The following is a 12,674-nucleotide window of genomic DNA, read 5'->3' on the forward strand; positions in this document are numbered from 1 at the left end:
GTGAGGGAGACGAGAGAGGGAGGGACGGAGAGAGAGAGAGAGAGGGAGGTAGAGAAATAGAGAGAGGGAGGGAGGAAGAGAAAGAGAGAGAGGTAGGGAGACAGAGAGAGAGATATGTGTGTATGCTCGGTCTGGTGGCTCAGTGGACAAAGATATCCGCTGCCAGGGCCTGTGTTCAACCTCATGGTCACAGGTTTTTTTTGTCTCTAGCCCCGCCCCCTCTCTCACTGACCACGCCGCCACCGGTGCGGCCCTCGGCCACAAACTACACTGTAAATTTGGCCCCTGAGAGAAAGTTTGTGAGTACCCATGAATTAAACACATGGGGTGATGCTGTAAAAAATTAAATGGAATGGGTTAAAAAGATTAGTATTCTTAACTCATTGGTCTTCACTGGGTAAATGGACAGTTAACTACACCAGGAAATACGTTTATCCGCCACTGAACTGTAGCCACCACCCAGCACAAAGGAATATTGAGGCTGAACTTTGTCCTCTTGTGATTGGAGCAAATGATACATCAGAGCTATGCCAATGAAATGGAAAAACATGTTTAAAGGTTCATGTCCCATTTAAATATATGCCCGCCCCTTCCATCACTGGCTACAAATACAACGTCAGTGTTCTAGGTCAGGGGTTCCCAACCTGGAGTGCCCACACCCTTAGGGGTTCCGACATAACATTTCAGGGGGTGCGACAAAGAGGGAAAGTATGTACTGTATGCATAATAGGAATCCGGTGAGACTTTTGTAAGGGGTGCAAGCATTAATCAAACATTTCGTATGGGTGCAGGACATAGAAAAAGTTGGGAACCCCTCTCTTAGGCTGATGGTGAGAGGTTGAACTGTTTTCCAGAGAGAGAAGTGGCGCAGCGGCCAGAGCAGCTGACTCCGGCGCATGGGGCTCATGGTTAGATCCCTGGCTCCAACTCATTTTAGCATCATATGACTGAGCAATAGCTCACTTAATCTCCCCGATGGCCCCCAGCCCCTTGAAACTTGCGCTTTACAAATAGGAATTATTCTCAACAGCAGGCATGCATTTCAGAATTCTATGTTTATACAGTGTGACATTTGCTGTAGGACCCTTGAAGGTATCACTAAGGTAACAATTTATAACACTGCCACAAAGGTATGGGAGGACAACACTGGGAGATACGTAGAGTTTGCACTCTCTAGGGTTTATTTAGAGCTTGCAGGACATGATTCAGGCGGAGTACCCTGTCATGCCAAACTATTCGTTCACTCTCCTTTTTTTTATCCAGTTTAAACAAGATTAAATACCCCGAAAATGACCAGTTAATTTCATGCAATTTCATACAATCCCATCCCACACTGGTCCAAACGTTTTCAAATAAATGCATACAGTTTCATACAGTCTATCCTAATAAAGCACCAACAATTCCGTAACTTCATGAAGCCCTGTCTAAACGTGACTTTACAGGACAAAAACATATGCAATAATATCCATACAATCTTTTCCCTGAACAGAAATAGTAATTACACGTTTGCTCCCAGAACCGCAGACAGCTAAGTAATCTTTCCTTTCCAACACACCCCGCCAGAGCCTTTGATCAGCCAAAAATGTCCCCGCATTTTATTAAACCTTACACTCCCTCCAAATCGAGTAGCAGATACTAATTCTATCACTCTAATGTACTTCATTGTTTCAATCCACTCTCCTTTGGAAGGGGTTGATTGTGATTTCCACCTTTGCAAAAACAGTGCACCGCTGCCAGCATCGAAACATGTAGCAGCTTTTGATATCTAGAAGATAGTTTTAGGGTGGCTTCATATCCCCATAGCACCAATATCTTCAAGATCGGAAAGTCGTTGTTCCGCTTCCAAGACACGCGATGTAAGCTGAGGAACATGAGATTGTATTAAGTCCAGTTGTGATTCTGTCCTTTTCTGGGCTTCTTCGTGGGAGAGTTTCATATTTTTTAACTCTGTTAAAATCTGGAGAAGAAGAGTTTGTGTTGGATCTTTTGTGGCAGTCCCTGGGGCAAATTTACAACCTCCTTGCGCCGCTTTAACGTCGCTGTTGTGTCACTTTTGTGACACAGCGGCGGCGCAAAAGATGCAGGGTATTTACAACGTGACGCATCTGCCAGATGCTTCACGTTGCAAAAGCCCTGCGCCAGAAGAGTCGTACCATCGCAGGGGGAGGCGTTCCTGCGTAGGAACGCCTCCCAAAAGTGGCTGAGTGAAATCTACAAGATTTCACTCAGTCACTTTTGGGCCCATGCTGCGTCAAAACCCTGTGCCTGCTTGAAGCAGGCGTAAGGATTGACACAACATTGTGCACATACGGCCCCCCTGATCATTGCTGGAGCTACGTCGCGCTTGCGACGCAACTCCAGCAAAGCGCCCCTTTTACTGCACAGATGCATGATGCATCTGTGCCATTTTTGCCCCATGGTGCGCCGCATTGTAAATGCGGCACATCAAGGGTGGCGGAGCTGTGGTGCACAATTACTGGCGCTACCCTGCCGATATGCAAGGATGTGCCAGTAACTGTAAATATGCCCCCCTCTCTTTAAGTCTGAAGGCTTTGAGGCTGGCTGCTGGATATTAGGGCCCTGGGATAAGATTTTGACTGTATTGCGTTTGTGGCTTTCATTGCCGTGGTAAATAAGGAAGCATGCAAAAGCGTGGGACTCCCCACATCCTGAAGCGCAGGACTTGGAGTAGGTTTAGATAAGATGAAACTGTTTAAATTGGTTTGATTCTGGGCCTCCGTAGTTAGTACCACAGATGTTGCCAGAGAAGGCTTATCATTGCCTAGGAGAGAGGCCGAGTTAGGCTGGGCTAAGCAGGGACTTATTGATACTATCCGGACCCCCAGACGACTCCATTGTTAGAGGGGGCCGGACTGCTAATTGGTCTTCGTATCCCTGAGAAGGATTAATGCCTTGCTGAATGACCAGCTGCTGCTGGATGCCCACAACTCCCGGCCTGGTGGACCTGCGATCTTGCTAGATGAGTCCTTCCGTAGGCTACAGCTTAATAGGCTGAACTCAGCATCTTTGAGAGGCGGGAGGGATGGACTCTTGCACTTGCGATGTGATACTGTGCCCCTTGCTGAGTTTGCCTTCAAACGAGGTTTCACAGTAGGATCTCGGGAACTTCTTTTCATATTTAATATCCCTGTGAGCTTATTCCTGATTCTTTGTACACCAGATATGAAACCGTTTGTGAGGAAGGCACAAGCAGCACCCGAACATCCGCGCCCTATTCCCTATCCCTTACCCCCTATACCCTGGGTGGGTATCTCAACCAGGGAGTCTCATTGTATCTTCTTTGCTTAGCCCCTATCACCCCAAGTAAGTGATACTGAAGCTTTGATGAGTGATATTAAAGTTTCTATGAGAAATGGCACAGTCCTGTAAAAGAAAAAAACACGACGTCGAAGAACCTTTTTTTTTCAAGTTCCAGCACCTTTTCTGCATTCCTGTATTTTCCAAAACAGTCTCACTCAGGTCCTTTACAGCCAGCTACGAATTCTGCCTTGCCTCACCTTAAAGAACTGCAGTGCCAGCACCGATCAAGAGGAGCACAAGAGCTGCAGCATGATCTCCCTTTTACATCACTCAAGCGAAAAAGGCATTCCAGATCAACAGTCTGCTCTTGCACTGCTCTAAGGGCCTCATTTATGAAAAGTGATGCATTGCTGCGTGAAAACAGCAATGCGTCACTTTTTACTGCACTCTCCCTGCGACACTAACAATGCATCATATTTACAGTATGACACATCATGTCGCAAGGAGTTACAGATATGTCAGTATTTCTGATGTATCTGTAGGCGCAAAAGTGACGCATTGCTGGAGTGTGTCACAAAAGTGATGCAACTCCAGGAATGTGTACTAAAACATGGGCAAGTCCCATGTTGTTAGTGCCTGCGTCAGTCTTACGCCTGCCTTGAGGCAGGCGTAATATTTTGACGCATTAGCGTCCAAGAAATGGCGCAGTGAAATCTTATAGATTTCACAGCGTCACTTCTATGACTCTTTCTTGCGTCAAAACACCCCCCTTGCATACATTATACCTGGGGCAGGTATAATGTGGCGCAGGGGTTTACGAAGTGACGCATCTACCTAGATGCATCACTTTGTAAATATGGTGAAACAAGGCACATTTTTTACTCCGCTGGTGAGTCACAAAAAGTGACGCACCAACTGCGTAAAAGTGACGCAAGGGCTCATAAATGAGCACCTAAATGTTTTACAAGCTATTGCCGCCGCCTCCTGCTCTCTGAAGCAGAGCTAGCTTGCTAACCGCTTAACACCGTCCATCTTCAATCACAGAGCATCCTGTGAAGATATTGCCCCCTCGACAAGCAGGCCAGGTTATCAAACTACAAATTTAGCTAGCAAGTCTTCTTTCTTAAGGTAGATGATGCCGAAAACCGCGCTCAAAGATGTAATTTAGGCTTTACAGGGATTTCGGAAGACTACGAGAAGACCCAAGCAATGGAAAAGGTTATCACAGATTTGATTACCAAGTATATTTGCCTGGATGCCACAGCTCAGACGATAGATCTTACGATTCAAGGTGCACACCGAGTTCCGGCAGGACAATACCCTAGCGCCAAGTATCCAAGAATGATCATTGTGAACTTCGGGGGCTTTAAAATCAAGGAACAAATCCTAACTTGTGCAATCGAGATAAAGGGTATCAGTCAAAAGAACATTTTTCGTGTAAACTTTTTTTAGATATGTCTGCTTTCGCTGCTAAATTTAGAAAGGCTTTTAGAAGCATGATAAATTATTTTCAACAAGTGGGGACTCCTGCAGGTTTAGTTGAACAATGGAAGGTGAAGGTCCTCCATAAGGGGAGAGTTCATATATTTCAGTCAGTCGAAGAGGCGCAAGAGCTTCTCCTTTCTCTGCAACATTCAGGGGCAAAGGGGGGTTAAATGATCTAGGAGCTCTGCAAAAAATATAATTAGATGGAGCAAGAACTGGATGATTCTTCTTCGGTCTCTCCCCTAATCTTTGCCTCCTATCTTTTTTTTTCTTTTTCTTTTCTCTTCAACCGCCAGCCATTGGCTCAACACCTTGAGTGCTATATTACTGCACCCTTATGTAGGTTGGGGGAAAGCGTCACATGAGGTTGGTGGGAGGATTTCAGGCTCACTTGGGGGGAGAGACACCGCAGGGAGCCCCATGCTGGGGAGGCTCAGCTATTGAGGGGATCCGTGGGTGAGGGGAGGAAGGATGCACGAAGAGTAAAGGTGGGTGAGGGGGTGGGTTCACAGGGTAGGGGTGAAAAATAAAATGTAGCAGTTGCTTTAGAAACACAAGAGATCACGATATTCCTTTTTTTCTTAGCTTTACATTAAAATGTCTGGTAGACCATTGTGGATTATTTCTTCTAATGTCAATGACTTTAACAATAGCTTGAAGCGCCGCTCAATGATGACTTGAATTTTACGCCTCCTCAAGCACTGTTATTATGGGAGTAGCCATTTTAGTTACTAATAAAAAGGTACAGGGGGATATTATAAGGGTCCAAAGGGATAATAGCCCCAGATGGGTACGGTTGAAGATGCAGATTTGTAACCAAGTATTCAAATTTATTAGCTTCTATGGCCCAATAGAAGACTCGTCAGAAACACTTCAGTCTCTCTATCAAGCAGGATATTTGATTATTGGGGGGGACTCCAATCTGTTAATCGACCCAACTTTTGATTCTTCACATTCCCAGAAAACTCAGACAAAACCCAAATTCCGCAGGGTCTGTCAGGAGCAGATATGGGACCTTAGGCTGGTTGATTGCTGGTGCGATGAATTCCGCCAAGAGAAGAAGTTAACAAGTCATTCAAGGGGATTCCATTCATTTTCACGAAGTGACTTTTTTCTGATTTCTCACGCTCCTTTAAGTATTAAATCTGAGATTACTGAAAACCCCTTTTCTGACCATGCACTAATTTCGGTCCCATTTCAAATCCAAGCTCAAATTTGAAATGAGTTTAGATGGTATTTGGATGAATCTCTTCTAGTGGATGAGCAATGGGTGGCCGGCATGCGCTTGTCGTTAGAAGATTTTCTGGAACGCAATAAGGACACAGCTTCGATCTTTGCAGTCTGGTGAGCACTTAAGGCTTTTTTTCGAGGGGAAGTTAATAATTATAAAGCATACAAAAAGAGAAAAGATAATGAAGAAAAGGCTCTATTAGAAAAACGATTTTCGTTTTGCACTGCTAAATATTTAGCGGTTTCTTATATGGAAAATAAGATTAAACTACATCAAACAAAATATAATTTACAGATTTTTTTGTTTCCAAGGAAATCTTAGTGCACAACGTGGTTTTGCAGAAAAGGGATCACTGACTAAATATCGACAACAAAAATATAGAATGGACAGAATATCGACACCAAAATATCAAAGGTCCGAATATCAACTCCCTATCTACAAACCGGTATGTACAACAATATCAAAGACAAACTATCGTTTTTTTAAATACAGTATGTAAAAAATATGAATTTTAAAAATATGTTACAATAAATCTTAACTTAATTAAATAATCGATATAATTAAATAAAACATACTTAAAATGAATAAAAAAATAATAAAATAATAAATAACATATGTCATATCTAAAAATTAATTTACATCAGCGTTGAATAATGGGAGGGTAAAATGTACTATTTCCAGTCCAGTGAGTGCAACAGTAGGGAAAGCATTGGATAGCGTAGGGGTAAAAATTACTATTCCCACTCCAGAGATTGCAACAGTAAGGAAAGCGCTGGATAGCGTAGGTATAAAAATTACTATTTCCAGTCTAGTGAGTGCAACAGTAGGAAAAGCGTTGGATAGCGTAGGGATACAAATTACTATTCCCACTCTAGAGAGTGCAACAGTAGGGAACGCATTGGGTAGCGTAGGGGTATAAATTACTATTCCCACTCCAGTGAGTGCAACAGTAGGGAAAACAATGGATAGTGAGAGGGTAAAAATTACTATTCCCACTCCAGAGAATGCACCAGTAGGGAAAGCGTTGGATAGCGTAGGGGTAAAAATTACTATTCCCACTCCAGTGAGTGCAACAGTAGGGGAAGCGTTGGATAGCGTACGGGTTAAAATTACTATTCCCACCCCAGTGAGTGCAAAAGTAGGGAAAGCGTTGGATAGCATAGGAGTAAACATTACTATTCCCACTCCAGTGAGTGCAACAGTAGGGAATGCATTGAATAGCGTAGGGGTAAGAATTACTATTCCCACTCCAGTGAGTGTAACAGTAGGGAAAGTAATGGTTTTAAAACAAAAAAAATGTAATTGGTTATTTCCCAATTTTATGCAAGGAATATAAACAGCACTTTAAGCATTACAAATGAAAGAATGAGCAGATCTTGTCCTAAAAGAAAATAAACCAATACGAGAATACAAATGAATAGAGCAGGGGAAGAAGCGGATATGCTTATGCTCAATTGCCTTTTAAATCCAGTCCGGGACAGGTGCCCAAATTTGGGCTCCCATTGCCCTTTTCCTCCTCCCCTTAGTCTTGTAGATAGCAATTTCTAAATTATACATTGATAATACCCTTGCGGGTGAGTAGTGCGCTTTACAAGTATCAATTTACATATAATCTTACCCGCCAACTCAGAAAAGACGGAGCTTCAGGGCTAATCCACTCCTTTGTAATGCACGCTCGCACAGCTGCCATACAAATAAACAAAAAAGACGTCATAGCATTGGATCTCATGGGAGCAGTAATATCTGAATTTAGCCCAGTCAGCACGAATTCTGCAAATATACGTACTGTTGATCCCATTATTAATCCCAAGAAACGTTCTATGGATGCAAAGAATTCAGCTAATCTTGGGCAGGAATAGAACATATGGACTGCATCTGCAGCAAAAATACCACATCTGTTACATTTAGTCCCCGCAGATGTGGCCCATTTAGAGATCTTTTTTGGAGTGTAATACAGATCGTAAATAGCCATTTAATGCTGAGTGCGCATCCTATCTGTCAACAGAACTTTATTTGCAAGACTAAGCAAGTCTATAACAGTAATCCCTTCTTGCCCTAACTTCACAATCCACTCATCTTGACATGCCTGTATATCATCTGGAAGTACCTCAATCAATTGAGTATGAGGTTTATCGATAAATGTTTTCCCCAGATTTTCAATAAGCGGAATTTTTCTCATTCCAACCCAGGACCTAACCAATTTAGATAGCTGCGAATTTGAAGAAACTTAAAAAAATTGTGCTTAGGCAGACCATATTTTATTTGGAGCTCAGCAAATGATAGCAAATGGCCTTCATCACATAAATCTCCTAATGTTGGAATTCCTTTTGAGCGCCATCTGTAAGAGATTTGGTCACGAAAAATCAGAGGCAATAGCCCAGCGGCAGGGAAGGGAGTATATGCATTAAGGTTTGCAATCCCAAGATGCCGCTTAACTTGTCTCCAAACAAAGTAAGCTGCATTGAGAATCTTAAATTTCGTCTTTTTGAAATAACTAGGCTCTAGGATTTAAACAAGGCAAACTGTTGGCCTCCTCCCCCAAACCGACCACGTAGATTACTGGATTATGGCACAGCAATATCTTGACCCGTTCCCAACTATCAATCGACTAATAAACTGCAAAGCCGCTGCCCAATAGTATAACAAGAAATGTTGGATACCACAATGCCCTAAATTTTTTGGCAGTACCATCTTTCTGTAGGCCCTTCTCTGATGTCTATAGCCCCATAAAAATCTAGAACTGATCTGCTATAATTTTTTAAAACAAGAAATTGGACATTTGAGGAGGAGTGTTCTGAACATGTAGAGCAATTTGGGAAAAACAAGTACTTTTAAGATATTTGATCTTCCATGCAGGGATAAATGCAGATGGTCAAGTCTCTCCAACATAGAATTCAGCTTAGTAAGGACTGGTTCCATATTTCGTTCTGGTATCTTGCTAATTGGCAAGGAGATTTTAATCCCTAAATAAGTGAATTCAGAAACAGTGTCAATGTTCACCGGAGATTCTCCCCCTATTAATGAAATCTGAGTTTTGGAGATGTTGAGCATGTATCCAGAAAAGAGCCCGAAAATAGAGGCCAAGGTCTCAATTACAGGTAATGCGGTACTAATGCCACTGGTAATAACAACAATGTCATCCGCATAAGCTAGAGCTCTATATTCAGTATGTTGAACATGAATAACTTTGATATGAATAGACTGATTTAACTTTTCCAAAAACAAGTCGATATATAAAGGGAATAGCATTGGTGCGCACGGGCACCCTTGCCATGTTCCGCAATTGATTGAACACAGGTCTGACTCTCGACCCGCTATCTGAATACAAGCTACTGGCGACAGATACAGTGACTTCAATGCCTGTAGCATCACAGGGCCATAACCCTTCAATCTTAGGAACGCGCACATATAGGGCCAGAAAACCCTATCAAATGCCTTCTCAGCATCCAACAGGGTTATCCCCATTAAAGGGTTAGTTTCTTCCGCCCAGTCTATAAGTGCTATTAATCGTCGCACGTGATCCACTGTGTCTCGTCCCGGGATAAGCCAATGATGAAACTGTGAGACAAGGGTTGCTATAAACCTCAATAAATGTGCAGCCAGGATTTTCGAATAAATTTTGCTGTCGGAATTAATTAAGGAAATAGGTCTATAGGAGGATGGGGGTAAAGCCGGTTTGTCTTTTTTAGAAACACAATAATAATTGATTTCCACCAGGATACTGGTGCATTCCCCTTTTGTGTAGCCAAAAGAGTTGCCATAAAATCCTCTCTGAGCACGGAGCAGAAAGTTTTATAAAATTCTATCGGAATCCCATCCGGTCCCACAGCCTTCCCAACAGACAGTGATGTTAGAGCTGCTTCTACTTCCTCCCAGGTAATATCTTCCTCTTGGTCTAGCATATAATCGGATGTAAGTCTAAACATTTCAATCCCGCTGCAAAACTCTACTAGTTTTTCTACAACTCCCAAGATAGCCTTTTTAGTAAACAGTTTACTGTAGAAATTGCTAAGGACATCCAATACTTCAGGTGGGCTGTTACGAATTTGGCCATGCTCATCCTGGATGTTGTCTATCCTTTTGGCCACCTCTTTTTGGTGAAGCCTCTTGGCTAATATTCGACCAGAGTTTTTGCCCGCTTCATAATTCTAGATCTGTGTACTGTAATTTGAGCAGCTAATTTTGAGGCGAAGTTCTGGTATATTCTCATTTTTGAAATAGCAAGATCGCTGGAAATTTCATCAGTATCCTGCCCGTTACTAACTGCAACCATTAATTTATTTTCTAGCAACCGAAGCTTATTCATCTCTTCTAACAAAGCAGACCGTAATTTACATTGTTTGTTAACAGAGTAACTTAGGGTCTCTCCACGGACACCAGCTTTAAAAGTGTCCCATACCATGTGGACAGGCGCAGAGCCTCGATTGACCTTAAAAAAATCTGTTATCCATTTGGACATCTGTTCACAATAGACAGAGTCCACCAGTAATTTTCATTCAAACAACCATGCTCTTATGGTTGGTCTAAAGCCAGTTTCTCAGTCTAGCAAAATTGGGTTATGATCCGAAATTATTTTAGGTTGAATGTCCATCCTGGCAGTGTTAACAAGCTCTACTGTCACAAAGAAATAGTCTAAACGTACATGTTTACAGTGTGGTCCAGAATAGAAGGTGTTCCCAGGGCCCCCCCTTCTCTTTCATACACCAAACATCTGTTATGTTATGTTATGTTAATAACTTTTATTCAGCGCACAGCTGCCCCAGCGAAGGGGCGTCCTGGCGCCTGATCAAGTGCCACAACACAACAAATCGCCGCTGAAAAGAGAGGAGATCAGTCAACAGAGGTGAACAAATGGTTTTTGATCGCACGTCTGAAGAGAGTCAGGCTGTTAAGGGCGCGGATATGGTCAGGAAGGGAGTTCCATAATCCAGCCGCCATAACACGAAATGAACGACCTCCCATCCTACTCAGTCTGAATCGAGGCGTGCTCGCTAGATGAAGCGATTCCGACCTAAGAGACCGCCTGGGGACATACGGGGAAACAAGACCCGTCAGGGCAGGAGGTGACGAGAATTTCAGGATCTTGAATGTCAGACAGAGTGCCTTGAATTTGATTCTCTGTCTGACCGGCAGCCAGTGAAGGGAGGTTAAAACTGCAGATACGGAGCACCGTCTCGGGAGGCCCACAATGGCCCGCAACGCGGCATTCTGCACCCTCTGCAGTCTGGTGGCCTCGGCCTGATTAACACCAAGCAACAGAGCACTCCCATAGTCCAGCCGAGAGAGAATAGAGGCTTAGACCACCAGTTGCCGAGTAGGGGGGTCGAAGAATTTGAGGACTGGTCTCAGTCCTCGCAGAATACCATAGCAGGTAGCTGCGATCTTCTTAGTATGGCTGGTAAAAGAGAGGTTGGAATCCAGCCAGACCCCCAAGTTCTTCACTTCGGCCACTGGGATGGGAGTCACCCCATATTCACGAGGCCACCATTGATCTCCTCACAATTCCGCTTGCTTTCCTAAGATCAGGACTTCGGTTTTCTTGGCGTTTAACTGAAGACAGTTAATACGCATCCAATTCGCCACGGCTAAAAGCCCTGCGCGAAACCTGGGGGCAGTCACCCCAGGGTCCCCACTGAGTGTCACCGCCAGCTGCGTGTCGTCGGCGTACGATGTCATGGTTAAGCCACTTTGTCTGACGACAGCAGCCAGCGGTTTCACATACAAGTTGAACAAAGTGGGGCTCAACGCAGAGCCCTGAGGTACTCCTAGTCCCAAAGGATGGAAAGAGGACTGACCAGGTGGAATAGCTACTTTAAAAAACCGGTCCGAGAGGAAAGAGCGGAACCATTGAAGAGCTTTCCCCTCAAGTCCCACTTCCTCCAGCCTCCGCAACAAAATGTCATGAGACACCGTGTCGAATGCGGCGCTCAGGTCTAACAAGAGGAGCGCCGCTGTCTGCCCCGCATCCAGCACCGAACGCAGATGTTCGCTCATAAAGAGCAGCGCAGTTTCAGTGCTGTGTTGTGCGAGAAAAACATTCTGGCTCTCGTCAAGAATATTATTGCGAGAGAGATGGGCAGACAAGATGGAATTCACGTGTGCCTCAGTGACTTTGGCGGTCCAGGGCAGGAGGGAGATGGGGCGGTAGTTCTCAGGTAGCAGAGGGTCGAGACTAGGCTTCTTCAAAATGGGGCTGACCACTGCTTGCTTCCAGGAGGCAGGAACCACGCCCTCAGCTAGTGAGAGATTGATCAGGTCCAATATAGGCTCACGGCAAAAGGGGCGGGAGAAGAGTAATAAGCTCTGGCTTCAAAGGGTCTAGAGGAGAACCGGATTTAATTTTGAGGCTCAGAGTATCAAACGCCTCAACCGACAAAGCAGATAGGGAGGACAGAAGTTCGCAGTCCGGAGCCCTTACGGCCCTGGGCTTGTCACCGGGCACAGAAGGCATAAACCCTCGGTAGATTACCTGCACCTTCTCCACGAAAAAGGATGCCAAGCTTTCACAGTGGGAGTCCGTGCAGATTGCTAGCGAGGTGGCCCGTTTACCCATCAGATCTTTGAGCACCTTGAATATTAATTTAGATGGGTTATCGCTGTTTGAAAACTCAGAGGCATAATATGCCGCCCGGGCATGACAGATAGCTCTGTGATAGATCTTAAGCTGGGTGAAGTACAGTGATTTTAATGTGGGGTC

The sequence above is a fragment of the Lissotriton vulgaris genome, chromosome 3_1 (assembly GCF_964263255.1).
Source record: "Lissotriton vulgaris chromosome 3_1, aLisVul1.2, whole genome shotgun sequence".
NCBI classification, from domain to species: domain Eukaryota; kingdom Metazoa; phylum Chordata; class Amphibia; order Caudata; family Salamandridae; genus Lissotriton; species Lissotriton vulgaris.